The sequence below is a fragment of the Plectropomus leopardus genome, chromosome 23 (genome assembly GCF_026936395.1).
Source record: "Plectropomus leopardus strain MGB_pleo_1.0 chromosome 23, ASM2693639v1, whole genome shotgun sequence".
Classification (NCBI taxonomy): domain Eukaryota; kingdom Metazoa; phylum Chordata; class Actinopteri; order Perciformes; family Serranidae; genus Plectropomus; species Plectropomus leopardus.
In genome coordinates, this window is record NC_142198.1 from 10733622 (window position 1) to 10748863 (window position 15242).

Sequence of the window (15242 nt, forward strand, 5' to 3'; positions counted from 1 at the left end):
AAGCATGGGCCGTGTCAGGTAATGGCACAGTTGGACCATGGCCTCAGGCAGTCCCATTGTGCTCATGTGGTCACAGCCCAGGGAGCAAGTGTATCTGAGAAAAACATAAAAAGGGAGCATGTTCCTATCTGCAGCCTTTTCACTGCTGAGTTTCCAAGAAATGGATGACTTAGTAACAGGACAAAGTCCTCAGCTGACAACTTCGACCTGCTCTTCAGGATGCATGCTGACCGAAGAGTGTATATACATACTGCATATCTTGTGATATGGGCTGTGTGTGTGTGTGTGTGTGTGTGTGTGTGTGTGTGTGTGTGTGTGTGTGTGTCTGTGTGTGGTTGCATGCCGCCTGCGTGCGTCAAACAGCTCTATTTGAGGTGGCAGGCACAGGTGCGCTAACGGCATGGCAGGCTCCAGCAGGTTATTGGCCGACAGATGGAGCGGAAGGCGGGGTGTACTGGGGGCAACTGTAGGGTGGAGGGGTGGGAGTTGGAGGAGAGAGTGAGAGGAGGGGGGCATGGCCACTGTTGGGTGGGGATCTGCCAGGAGTGGCAACTGGCACTGTCTAAGCTTTTTTATACAGTCTGCACGACCTGAGCCTTGTCGCACCTAATAAAAACCTGCTCTGTCTGTCAGAGATGGGCAACAAACAAAGGTGAATACAGTTTTACTGATTGAATTTGAATTAACTTTGTCACCTGAATCATTATAATTCACAGGTGACAAAATGATGGTTGTACTGTTATCACTAATTTAGACTCACAAAATTGAGTCTAGAATACCCTGAACTTCAGTTTTTGCAGTGTCCAAGTCCTGGCTTTAAGTTATTGTTGTACATTTGAACTGAAGTAAATTAAAAAAAAAAAAATGGACAAAAGGTTGACTGTATACAAAAAGTTGGCATGTAAAAACACAGATGCAGAGACTCATAGAAACGGATTATTTCCAATTAATGTTGAGTTACAACATTTTTTAGTGTCCCCTGGAAATGTTTTCCTTATTTTTTGTGTGTTTTTTCCTATTTTCGTGTGTTTTCTTAACACCATAGATGTCACTCGTTAATATATGCCATCTTAGATGGCTAGTCACAATGAAATGTCATTATGTATAAGAGTTACTGTTGTTCAGTTAAACTAAAATTCGTCATTGTTTGGAATATACAGTACTAGTTGAAACATAACTAGTTCCACTTTAGACATGTACAGCTTAGGTTGAATTGTAGTCTGGCTTCCAGTTTCACTCGTTGATGACCACAGCACTTTGTTTTGTATGTGAGGCCATATCATACTTTCATTATATTCCACATGGGCTGGCTTCACGAGATTTTTATTTCTGAATGGAGCAGATTGCTTAGCCTTTCTTTAACTTTATCATTTACCCACAACAATCTCTACTGGCATTGGAAACCAGTAGGAGATAAAACAAGCAGCCAAGGCAGACCAATCACAATTCTTATGGTCTCACAAGGTATCTCTGCAGCCGATGTACATTATAGCATTTTTTAGGTGTAGGTACTGTAACTACACCAATACAACATATGCCAGCAGCTAGGTATAGAGGAGATTGGCAAGAGAAACATTACTTTTAAGATTGCATGATGAAGCATTATCATCATTTAAGTTTATTAAGTTATGTAATTACCATTTGCTTCACCGACAGTGTTCTGCTTGACTAGCAATGTTATGTCCCCTGGATGACAATTAATCACATCTTTGACTATCATGGCAGTGGCAGTTAGGTGAGTCACAAAACCCTGCAACCTGACAGCATTGTGCCATCAAATAAAAAATAAAATAAAATATGATCATTAATATTAATACAGAAAAGAGTAGAAATAGGGTGTGGGAAAACAGAGATGTCGGAGGTTGGGCAAATCAGCTCTTATCAAGTTTAATACTATGGCCCCTCTGTAGGGCTCATATTTTCCATTAATCTGCACCGCATGAATACTAATAGCCCCGGTGGCTTAATGGCCCTGCCCAAATCCTTGTATTTGATTTCCACTTTTCAAAGTGACCTTTTCCCAATGCTAATGGGCTTACCTGTGCTAGATCATGTTGGAGCATGAGAAGGGATGGGTCGACTTCGCCATTTCAGCTCATTTCATTTTAAAGGAGACGTCCGCATCTCTGGCTGACACTCAAGCTCTCAGACAGGCAAACACACACACAGACACACAAACACAGGTCTGACACTGAGTCACCGTGTGCCCCACCTTTTCATCTCATTTAGCAGTATATTATGAAAAGCCAGGAAGCAGCCAAGCCATAATGACCCGCTATGTTCCATTTTTGGCGAGCTGGCCAGGAAAGACATTCGCTTAGTTTGAAATTATCACCTTGTCAGAAGAGGTTTCAGTTCATATTAAATTTGAGTTTTGCAAACAACCCCCCTCCAAAAAAAAAAAAAAAAAAAACACTGATTAATCCTTAATTGTTCCTTAGAACTAGACAGATTTAAGACTTTATAAAAAGAATGTTCATTTTCTCCTGTTGCTGTTTCTTCATGCTCTTTTTCACATTGCTCCTCTTATATTATGGCATATATTGGCTCAATGCTTCCCACTGGCAGCCCTGATGGACATTGTTTATCACCTGCTTTTAATAAATAGCTCACAATGCATCCTACTTTGTTGCTTGTTGTGTTTGTTTGCTGCTGATATACCGCTGTTCTTTGCATATTCAATTAGTTGATTCATTTGTGTAGCATGCAAACAGACATGCGATGCCTTACAAGGTTATGCACAAACAAGCTCTAGATGCACTTTACAATGCTAATTAACTCTTCTCTTCCTCGTTTTCTCTCCTCAAACCTGCACCAAACATTGAGTTAGTGGCTTGCACTTATGACCCACATCATAATAGATACAGTATCTATTCCAGTTTTCTGTCAATACATGGATCATGAGCAGAATTTGTATCCTGGGTAGCGGAGTGTAAGTGTAAGATGTACTGGGCCACAGATTCACTTCACCAGCTTAGCATTAAATGATATATTATTAAAATGTTGATTGTATTATTCCTCATGCATGTCAACAAGTAACCCATGTTGCTAATCGGCAGCACAAACATTTGCACTATTAAAGTCATTCTCTGCAGGTGTAATTGAGGTACTGTTTCAAAAATTAGGTTACTTTGTCTTTTTGTAGTTAAGTGACCATATACAGTCAGTCTGTATCCTTTTAGACTCCTGAAACAATAAAACTGCCTCCCAGCCATTACTGGTGTGGGCTAGATGGGATTATCCACAGATTAAGGTTGGCAGTTAGCGGATGGTGGGAGGAGGGATGGGCAAAGGGGACAGTTGGGGGGGGGAGAGGGACCCCGAGATGAAGGCAAACAGGGCTCTCGGGGTCCAGATAAGATTGGACAGGTCAGCTCCAGTTGGGTGCTAGGGTGAAAGCCCCGGGGAAGAGGCCTGTCGCCACTGATAGATGTTTGTTCAGAGCAAAGGCTACATGGACTTTAGTGAGAGCTGATGGAAGTGGCCACATGCACAGGCACACAAACACACACTTGAATGTTTGGGATTGGCCAGCTGGTTAAAAAAAAAAAAAAAGCTTAGTTGGTGTTAGAAAGTTAAAGAGGGGGATGAACTGCATTTTTTTGTACAATTTTGGAAAGAATATACATTTCAAGTTATACACCTGCAAGCAGTGGTGAGCCTAGACTCTTGGGTGTTCTGGGTCAAAGTAGCCCATCTAGGCCCCCCAACAACCCCTGGTGTCGATTTTTTCTTGTATTCTTGTTTCTTTGTTGTTTCGTTTCATTTCTGGTGACCAGAAAGGTATGCTTGTTTCACTGTGCCGAAGATTATACTTAACCAAAATATGACGTTACAACCAGCTGACTGTACGAACTAACGATATCCAGTTGTCATACGATATGTAGAAGGGGCGCCATCCAGGTTTTTTTAGGGTGGCAGCAGTGCACTGTATAGTGATTTTATAGGAGGTTTTATAGTTGTGATTCTAAAATGTCCCAATATTAGCCTGATTTGTTGTTGTGCTCTTGTCTACCCTACAAGTGATGCTTTTGTTTTTTCTGCATCAGAGGGCTCATTTATGCTTAATGTTAGACACAGACATGGATAAAGCCTTCTGTCCATACTGTGTTCATTTCGTCTGTGTTTGTCCATGTTTTCTTAAAGCTTACAGATACTGACAAAGCTAGCAGTACCACTGGAGACCATTGGGGCTATAATATATGAAAAAATGACACATAGGAAAGAGAGAGTGCCATCATAAAAGAACGCATGGAAGTATCAGGGCAGTGATATTTATGTATCTAACTTATCTAAATTCGTACGTAAACTAAGTATAAATGAACCCAGAGTCGGTAGGTCAGCTTGATTTTAATTTCAGTTCACGGTGTCTCGAATTGGTAATAGGATTTTCAAAGTTTACCTCCTTGCTGACTGTCTAGGAAGTTTCATAAACCCAATCTCCACATATCCTGGTCATGTCTGACCAACTCTTGAATGATTCCAACCATTTCTGAACAGCATTTCCTTCCCATTCCACCCTATTTTTGACCCTTTTCACCTGTCTTGGAGCCTTGGGACTCGGGGCATATTATAGTGGTCTGTCATCAGGACCCTACCCTCGGCCTTCTCTGTCTCTCGTTGTCACATCGCAGACCTATGCAGGTGTCAGAACCCCAGGGCCCTGTCAGTGACAGAGCTATGCGAGCCCCTGCAGTCCCCACAGGCTTCAAGACGGGTGAAAAGGTTCAAAAACCTTCCCAGTGCACCGCTCCTCCTCCTCTCTAAATGGATCTCCTTCAGGGTCTCTCAAGGGATCCTTCATTTCCGTGCCTGGTAATAGAATGTAAGTAGGAAGTTGGATGGATGGGCTACGTCACTGACAGGATGGGATGTGGCGTATTTATGATGCAAGTAGAAAATTACGGGCCTTTACAATGCGGCTATCATCTCAAGATCCCTGCATTTATGTGTAGGATGCAATGGGATGTTAAGATATATGGCTGAGTCAAACAGATTTGCGTATTCAATATTAAAGCATTTTTCTCCGTTATTGTGCGTTGTACAAATCAGATGATATCCTTTTATGTTTGATCTCCCAAGTTCTCATAGAAGCTGAGCCATAGAAAAAAGGTACACAATGAGTGTGTGCATCTTCTCTGTGCATGTGCTTTTTTGTGCAGATCCTAATTCACATGTATAATCTGTAGTTTAATATTTACCTTCATCTGGAAGGTTATGTTTTCGGCTCGGTTTGTTTGTCTGTTTGTCAGCAGGATTGCAGAAACTCTACAGGCCAAATTTTCATGAAACTTTGTGGAAAGGTGTAGCATTGGCAAAGGACGAATCAAATTTGGAGCTGATGCAAATTGAGGGCCGGACACACAAATTGATTTTCACTTTCGTTAACATTGCAAGATAGGGTATTTGGTCTTGGCAGAACAAATGCTATACCCTTTCAAAATCAAGTAGATAGGAAGTAGTAGACAGTAGATAGTAAAGTTAAGTGGTGACAAAACATAACCAACTGTACAAATACAATGACCTGTTATCACAAACCATATTCACAGGAACCAAACTTTATAGAAAAAGCTTATAGGAATGACATGGGAGGTGAATTCTTATATAACTTACCTGTTAACTTTTTATTAAGGCTTAGTTATGCATAATTAAGGGTGGGCCCCTTTGAGTGACAGGCTGTCTGCCGATGGTGTCCTCAGACTCTCAGTCATATCTACCCCTCACACCTCCAAAGCTCCAGCCATCTTGCCTAAATATGGTGTTGAAAGCCAAAATGCAGATCTCCTGGCTTCAAAAGGGATTCCACAAACTAATGGGTGACGTCACAGTGGCTATGTCCATTATTTTTATACCCTCTCATGGGAAGGCTTTCTTCAGCTGTTGAATTTGCTTCACAGTGTCTTCTTTTAGACCACATTAGTTGCGGTTTTGATGATGTTGTTTTACAAAATATATGAAGTCTTCTTACATTTGTAGGTTGTGCACCCCTGGATCGGCATGCAGTTTAGATCAATAAGTGTCTTTTGTAGAGTCTTGTCGACTTATAGAAACTAGGCTTTGCAGGATATGCAGCCTTCCCCAATCACCTCCTCACCTGGTGTTGGATCCGTCCCGGACTTGATTTATTGTCAAGGCACAGCCTCAGGCAAAAGGAAGGGTCAGCATTCCCTCCAACCTTAACAGAAAAGCCCTCAGGCCTTCACCTATCATCATCTTCATCCACTTCTCCTCCACTCTTCTTCCTATTTCCTCCCAGTCTTGCTCTCTTTGTCTCCTCAGTGATTTTCACAATCTCTCTGTCCTCCTTTCTGCATACCCTACTTTCTTTCATGTTGCCCAACCCGCCCCACACCTCTCACTTTCTCCCCTCCAAGGCCAGTCTTCATCACAGCCCCTCTCACAGCCCACTCATCCATAGGCCCCATCCATCACCATCAAGCAGAGAGAAGAAAGAGGGAGGGGAGTAGACATTCAAGTAAAGACAAGAGAAGAAGGAAAAGAGACGCATGACATCCACAAAGGCTAAAAGTTAGATTTTGACATCAGACGGAAAGACGCTGTGGGTGGGGAAACAAATGCAGAGATCATGGGAGAAAAGGAAATGACAGAGTGGGTATATGAAACTGGGACACAGTGGTAAAGATGCACTTTTGGCAAGACAAAAATGGAAGTAAGAATTTGATTTATTAAACTGGTCATCTCAGTCTGTTGCATCAGGTTCCAAGAGCTCAAAAAGAATTGGTTTTGAAAGAGTCTAAAAAAATCACTAACCAGCATTAAGGATTTTGACTTCTGTGCCATGCTTTGTCTCGTTGTTTGTGCTCAGGGCTGACCTTCTGACAGGGTGCTCTCTCTTTTGTCGAACACGCCAAAGGCAAGGCCAGCGAATTCAGCCCAACACCAAGAGTGATAAAGATGTTACACACACCGGCAGACACTCTCTGAAAGACGTACGATTATTTTAAAGCACTCCTACCTTGAGACGAAAATCCAGCAAAGTTGGTCGATGCGCAAAAAAAAAAATAAATGTCTGGAAAGACAGAGAGAGAGCAAGTTGGTTGAAGTGGAATGAAAGCCAGGCAATGGGTCCCAGCACCATCCTCCAGCTATGCCTGGAGGCCTAAATGTCTAGCTGACAATGTCTATATCCGTCAGTCAGAAAATAATGGGCTTTAGAAATCGACCCCCGCGCCTTGAAACCTCAATCAGAAGAGAAGGAATTTAAGCAATCTGACAAAAATTGATCAGTAATAGAGAGAGTCAGCCTTGATTTTTCTAATCTGAGCATAGTATGTGCTGCATGTATACATCATGTAACCGGCACACCAATGTTTACATTGGCGTAAGAATATTTTATGACTTAAAGGGAACTATTATGCTCATTTTCAGGTTCACACTTGTATTTTAGGTTTGTCCTACAACATGTTTACATGATTCAATGTTAAAAAAAAAGACAATTTAACTCATAAGGTCTGTTTTGGAACACCTGTATTTACCCTCCCTTTCTTTAAGCCTTCCTTCCGAAAAACCCTAGTCTGCTCTGATTGGTCAGCGTTTCTAGGTCTTCTGTATCTCAATGTATTGGCACCATGTGGGGGAATTAATGTAAAAGAAAATAAAGGCAGTTTCTACCATAAAATATCACCAATGAAATCTCCTATTCCCAAACTCTTCACAACCGTACATGTTTCAGGAGAAATATAATCTGAAAACTTTCCTCTTTTTATGCTATTTTTTTTAGGTAAAGAGGTGGAAAACCAACAACTACCAGAATGCATCACGCCTTACCAGACGCTCTGGCAGGTTGGGGACATAATGTGGACTCTGAGTGGAACAGTGGCGGCCAGGGATCTTGTATAACAGTAAAATGGTAAGCTAAAACATGTTTCTGAAAATATTTGAGGCGAGAAATATACAACTCAGAAATAGAATCTTGGTTTGTGATTGATTAGCGCTGCTTAGTTTTGCCATTTGGTCTCCAGTGTTTTTGGCCTCCATTTTTACTGTGCAGGAGGTAGAAGCACAACCACTTCCTGTTCACAAACTCTTGCTATAACAGGTAAACAGGGTGTTTAAATATGTTGCTGGAAATATTTTAGGAAAAAATGAGCAGTGCAGTGACATAATCTTGATTTCTATTCGATCAGCACCTCCTGGTTTTACCATTTGAATGGATTTGGGTCCGAGTTTGAGAGAAAGAGAGAGGTGTGTAACTCTCTTGATCAGCTGTTTACTCTTTGTCTGTGCTGTTATCGCCATGGGTGGCAGACAGTACAAAAATGGGGAATTACAGCCTGTAGTTCGAGCAAAAGTGACAAAGAGCTGGCAAAACTCCTTCAAATTGTATATAATACGTCATTTTTTGTGATGTCAGCACATAGCTACATATGGCAGTATATGTAATGTAAACACTTGCAGTAGTGAGCCTGGAGAAATACATTTGTCATGATTTGGTGTCGGCTTGTCTCGAAAGTAAAGAAAACATTGGAAACATCATGTTCAGAATGGTCTGAAGCCTGATGTTTTTGCTCAGGGAGATTATTTTTACGTGCATTTGCATCATTATTTGAAACATTTATACAATTTGTAACATTATAAATAAACCCTAATGCTATATATAATAAGGAAAAGGATAATAGGGCCCCTTTAAATCTTCATGCCAGTGCTCATATGTTCACATAGCAGTGGCCATAAAAATATGTCAATAACGCAAAGCTATCTTGATAATGTGATGAATTACAGTGTAATCAGTATGTTTATTAAAAATGCCATATGCCTTTTAGTCTGCGGCTGCCTCTCTATCGCACGTATCCCTCTTTCTCTTTTTTTGTCTCTGTTTTCAATCTCTTCTTTTCAGCGCCACAAATATAATTAATGGCAGAGCGCAAGGAAGCATGTTACTGGTTTATGGATTTTTGATGGTAATCTTCTGGATTAATTATGTGATATATGTGCCTTGTTAAGGTAATCGGGCTGGGGTAAATACAATGCATGAACTTTGATAGCGAACTGGCAGGCGTTTCCCCCCCTGCCTCCCTAAATCAATTTGCGCCGTTCCCCGAGTCATTCCTGCATCGCTTCACACAGAGATACTGCCAGGTATGAAGGTTGCACGTTTACTGAAATGGCCAAAAGAGGGTCAAATGATTACAGTGATTACAATGATAATGGCATGGTGAAACCCGTGCAATCACTCATCAGCTGTATTATAATAGACACCGCGCACACCACTGTGTTTAGATGCATTTATACTGTAAATTCACAGTTTCATCAACATGGAAATTGGATCCAGGGGTGGGATAGATATCATGCACGTGTGGAACAGCCAATTCATTTGGATGAAAATGGGCTGGAGTGTGTGTGTATGTGTGTGTGTGTGTGTGCGCGTGTGCGTGTGTGTGTGCGTGAATGAATATTTGCATAGGTGTATGTAAGCTCACAGATGAGTACACAAATGGCATCTGTGTGTGTCTGCCTGTGAGGTGAGCTGGTATGTAATGGGAGGCGAGCAAGCTGGCAGAGATAGTAAAGAATGCATCGGGACTGTGGACACCCACCCAGCGCCGGCAGACAGTCAATCTTCCTCGCCGCATCACTGAAAATGCCACTCAGCTACCAAGGTTGTTTAGCGAGTAAACAAGCCTCTGGCCACCGTGCATCCAAAGGCGTATATTTCCCAAGGAATAATGGCCAGGCTGAGGGGGAGAAGGTGAATCGGGCACTGCCTGCATCCTACCGATCTCCCACATAGCCAGCTGATAGGTTTCCCCCATCTTTTCATACATTTCTCACACCTATACACAAAAAGATATACACAACAACTCGTCTCCACACACACAGGTCATGGTAAGGAGGAAAAGCAAGGAGATATTTTTTGATTCCTCCCTTCCTCCAGGGTCCCTGTTGACAGCTTTGATTTGAGTGCTGTGATGGCAGAGGTACTCCCAGGGCCTCATCTGTTCTAGTAAATCACCAAACCACATGTGTGTGTGCACGCGTGTGTGTGTGTGTGTGTGTGTATGTGTCTGCACAACACAGGCGTTTAACCATGTGGTGGAACATGTGTGTTTATGGTTTAAGGTGTCAATTGTAGTTTAAGGTCTTGGTGTTCTGCTGCATAATGTTTGCTGTATTCACCAAATATCTTAAAGGAAAGGAGACGCAAAGCTAAGAGAAGCTGATCAATGACTGTTTCTATTCACGTGTGTGCGCTCACATTTTCTCACACATGCAGATTTCTCCGAATCTGCACAGACCTTGTGATCAAAATGATTTACTCCCTCCCTTTTAACCAAATTAAGCAAGGACAAAAGTGACACAGCAACACGTCTTTATCTAATAGCAACGCAGTGATGTAGATACACAAAATGGATTGAACTGACAAAGCCTATTTAGGCCAAAGCAAGCTATGGCTGATGACTGAACATGGCCACATAGTCTTTCACAGCTTGGTATGACAGGCCCATAAATATACACATGCAATGCTGAAACCAACATTTGTGGATTACCTATATCGTTGGTCATATTTCAGCATTTGCTATGATTCAAGCGGAAATCAATTAAAGAGAATAATACTTTTTAATGTAATTCATTTAAAAGTCAGTGTAAAGAAAACTCAGATTTCTATTATGTATGTTTGAAAATACATAAAAAGACTGGGAACTATATAGCATTGCATTGTGGTTTTCCACCGTATTCATGTCCAGGATTATTTGGCTGGGCCCGAAACCATCGTATAATGATGCACTGGAGCCATCCTTAACGTAGCCCCTTCCCTACTATGTAAAAGATAACATTTGGGCACATGGCATCAGTGTTGTTTAGTATCCTGTGCGTAAGATGCAAATGTGCTACGTTTTACAATACTACAAAGCTTTTTCAGGATTACGTGAATGAACATCTCTGTTAAATGCTACAGCAGTTTCATTTTATAGTCTGAATCAGCTTTGTCACCCCGTGGTTACTGCTCACTACTGTGGGTGTGTGTCTGTCGCTAAGCAGCTGCTCACTTTTCGGCTCAGAGAAGGTTGTGCCACTTGGTTAGCTGCTGAGCAAGAGGCTTTCGCTGTATGGTAGTTTTTTCTTTGGATCGGGGAGTTGGTGTGCTTTGTGCTACTGGGTTAGCTGCTCACGTGAGTGTCGCTGTATGGCAACTCATTTTTTTAGCTCACTACCTACAGCGGACATGCACCAGTGTTTCAATACAGAGGATACTGCTTTTTCTTCTCAATTTTAAAACGTCATTTTCTACCGCCAATTTTTTAAACTATTCGGTGGTGTGACAAATTCATATGTTAATTTCAGCCTGTTCTCATTCCAAACTTGTCACACACCTCTGCTTGGTAAGTGATTTCAGCAGGCGGTATGATATGCCGCTGGACGGCGTCAGAGTATAACCTTACTCTATGGTACCTTTCACAACACGAAAAATAACCTTAACCTAAACACATGCTTTTGTTGCCTAAACCCAACCATGTGCTTGTGTTGCACATGGACATGAACATGAATATGAGGTATTTTACAAAAGTTGTAAGTTTATCTTGATAAAGAATTATACATTTCCTGTGAAACAAGTGTATTTTGAAAACAATACATTTAACGGAGGCAAATTAACAGGCCGTCGCAGGAGGATACCTAGCACGTCATATGCAGACATGAAAGGCAAGCAGCGACACGATGTGTAGCTTATTTCTGCTTTATCAGGACTTTAATGCTGTTTTACTTGGTTTGGATGACTTTAGTTTTACCTTTGAAGGAATGAATGTATTGCGATACATAGATTATTTAAATTTTTGTTGCAGTACTCCTTAACTATGCTTACCTTAAATCATACTCATTATTAAAATAAAAGATTAAAAACACTAGACTGCTTTATGCATGTACCTAAATCTCACAGATCAAATTTGTTGTCACACAAAAATGTCCCAATGTCACAAACCATAAAGAGGTACTTTCTCTGCTGCATGTCTTTTCTCTTGTGTTCCCAGCTAAACGGTGGCATTGTTAGCAATGGATCTTGTTTCTCTCCCTTGTTCTTTCACTCTCTCTTTGGTCTGGTAGTCAGTTATTGGGACTTCTGGGCTTGAAAACAGTCCTAGCTCAGACACACACACAGACGCACACACACAAGAAGCATCCACTGCCCCAGTGGAGCTCAAGGCTATTCACACAGCTACTGGACTGGGCGTGCTAGAGACTCCGATATGGCCTAGTGGTGCGAGCCACACGTGGCTAACACCATTGTCCCATATTAATACACTATCGACCCACCCAGACATGCTTTGTCAATGGAAGGTGCCGCCACACCAGATTTTCTCTGGGTCGTATTGATGTGGGGGCACCAGAGGAAAGCAGTAATGGATACATAGTCGGCAATAAGAACCTCAGCCAAGCTTGGAGAACAGACGAAGAGGGTATTTTTTTTTTTTTCTCATCCCATAATCTTCGAGCAGCTCAAGGGTCCTATAGAAAGCATCCGTGCAGTCCTGTTCTCCGGCCAGAAGACACAGCCCGGGATGTCCACAGAGGTTTAGGGTTGCTATTTCAGTTTCTGGGAATGATGGATTATTTCTTGCTTCTCCTCCTGTTGCCAGCCATGCATCTCAGCCGCCATACCGATTTGGCAAATATGAATGTATATGTTTATATTTATGGGTTCAGATATAAAAATGGGTGGGGGTGAGGGGAGGTTTATCTCAGCACTTTGCCGTCCCCTGACGCCTCCTCTATCTGTAAATATCTCCAGACAGCCATGTCAGGGATTTATATGAAGGTGACAATGCCAGAACTAGCTATCCAACTGTTTCAGTCAGCTTCATATCAGAGCTGTTTGGAAATAAATGAAACGGATAACACACAAATTCTGATAAACATGCATATTGTCACAATAGCAAGGCACATAGTAGTATTGCATTTGGATACATGCTCATCGCATGCTATTTATTAAATCAGTGTTACGTCATTATAACTGGCACAGACTATTAATTTAAGTTCCACTGATCAATATCTTTTCTATGAAGAATGGATCAAAGCATCCATTTGTGTAATGTTAAAAGTGTGACTTATTATGACAAACAGTGTTGCCCCATAATTACTTGAGAACGTACTGATGTGACTAAAGGCCCAGACACACTAAGCAAACTAGTGGCTAACTTTATAAGTGAAAATCTGTCACATATTGTTTCCAGCTTGTTCAATACAGGCAAAAAAATCAATACACTCAAATTTAACTACCCCAGGACATTGTACACCATTCATATTTATTGTTTGCACACCATCTTATTAGAACACAGCAACAAAATGACTCATTTGCTAACAGCTTGCCTCAGTGTTGTCCAGTGGTTGTCTGTGTGGCTTCCTCAGTGACCCATAATGTCGGTCTTATCGACCTCAAGTCCAACACAGGAAGAGAAAATGGGAACAGCAGGTTAGCATGCAGCTCTCAGAGACGGGCACCTGTGTACCCCCACAGTAACAAGTATCCGAAAATTGCTTAATGCATACACAAACACAGAGGCTGGACACTGCTGTCCAGTGTATGACAGTCCCTCAGTGTTACAGTATGCGCATGCAGCATGCTGACGAAGAGAGGTCAGCCATGCTGCCAGGTTAGGACTCTGTAACTGAGTCACAGTCTTCGGGGACACAGGGTGATGTCCCATGAGAGCTGACCTAAAAGCTTCAGGTGGCTTACATTTGCACCCCTGCTTTTTCTGCCGCCGGTGGATAGATCACTAGATGGATGGATGGGTGAACAGATAGAAGGACACAGCGGAAAGAGCCGACAATTTCATTTCCCATCTGCCATGTTAGTGCAGCATCAGCAAGCGTTTCATTCCCTAACCTATTTTGGTCTGTATTCCAACTTTTTTTTTTTTTTTTTTTTTACTGCTGGGTATCTCCCATATCAGCATGTTTCAATCAGTGTAAACAGAGGTTAGGTAGGTTTTGAGATGGGGCAGGTGGCATTTAGCCCTCATGTGGCGTCACCCACCAGACCTTTCTCTTAATCTGAAAGGCCGTGTGATGAGTCAGCATGAGGAGTGTGAGGTTTTGGAGTGAGAGGTCTGGCTTATCGGGGTGTCAGCCAGCAGCTGGAGCTTCCATGCTGAGAGAGACCCTCACTGGCATCACGGAAAAGGATTGATTTCCTTAAAACATCCTAGGAATGGGTGACATCACTGGTTCGGCTGATAAACCAGCTGAAGCCAACTGTGCAGATGTGATATATGTCCCCTATAACAACTCAAAAGTAAAAGGGGACTCTTTAAAGATCATAGGTTGAGAAATTTTGTCTTCACCAACTTTATTTCCTTAAAAGAAAATCTAGGAAATTGTGATGAATAATGTTAGTATATATAACAATTAGTCTTCATTTATGTTTACATCTAATTGTAAAGTTTATTTCAAATTTAGTCATATTTACTGGATTTTGTGAAGTTTTTGCAATTAAAATATGACAAATTTAATTAAATCAATCATTCCAAATTTCAGCAACTTTAATAAACCATGTTTACTGTGCTGTATTTTGCTGGTTGAAAAACTAATCAATCATATTTGTATATTCTTTAACATGTTTGCAAAACAGAATTCGCAGATCTCCTAATTTCAACATTGGCAACATCCTCTTTGTTATGATTAAGTTAACACAGACTAACGTGGTTTATAGAGGTTGCTAATTGAATTGTAATATTTAAGTTGCAACAACTTCACAAACTTGATGTAATGTAGCTAAATTTTAAGTCATTAAAACCATTTTAGCCAGCAGAATACAGATATAGCACCGTAAACTTTGTTTAATCAAGTTGCTAAAACTTGGAAAGATTTTTTTATTTACACTTATCACATTTAAATTGCACTTAAACCTAACAACAAGCATAGCATATATAATCAAATATAGCTAAATTTTAAGTAAACTTAATTAGATATAAAGTTATTTAAGATTGATCATTATATTTACTTTTTCAAGGCATTTGGTTTTCAAGATTATTTTAATAACTTGTCAGATTTTGCAGTGTGCAAAACAATCTAGAGAAAGCTGTGTGCAGTTTATTCCAAGAACTGAATCGTCGTGGTTACCTACCCCTGGAGGATTCAACACAACCTTTCCTTTTTCACAACCAAAACGACTCCAATCACTTTCAGCACCAGAAGCATCATTACCGTAAATGCAGATTGATACACTGTCCAGGCAAAATGGTGGAGATACAAGGGGAATAAAGTCACACAAACAGACAGCTCAT

The 15242-nt window shown here is 41.2% G+C and overlaps 1 long non-coding RNA gene across 2 annotated transcripts in view; it reads left to right on the plus strand.

Moving 5' to 3' along the window:
- The window catches only part of LOC148185648 (uncharacterized), a 64594-nt gene that overhangs the window by 37473 nt on the left and 11879 nt on the right, over positions 1–15242 (plus strand). For both annotated transcript variants that reach the window (XR_015775713.1, XR_015775712.1), the window contains exon 4: positions 7742–7870. This is a non-coding gene — a long non-coding RNA (uncharacterized LOC148185648). The remainder of the gene's footprint in view (positions 1–7741; positions 7871–15242) is intronic.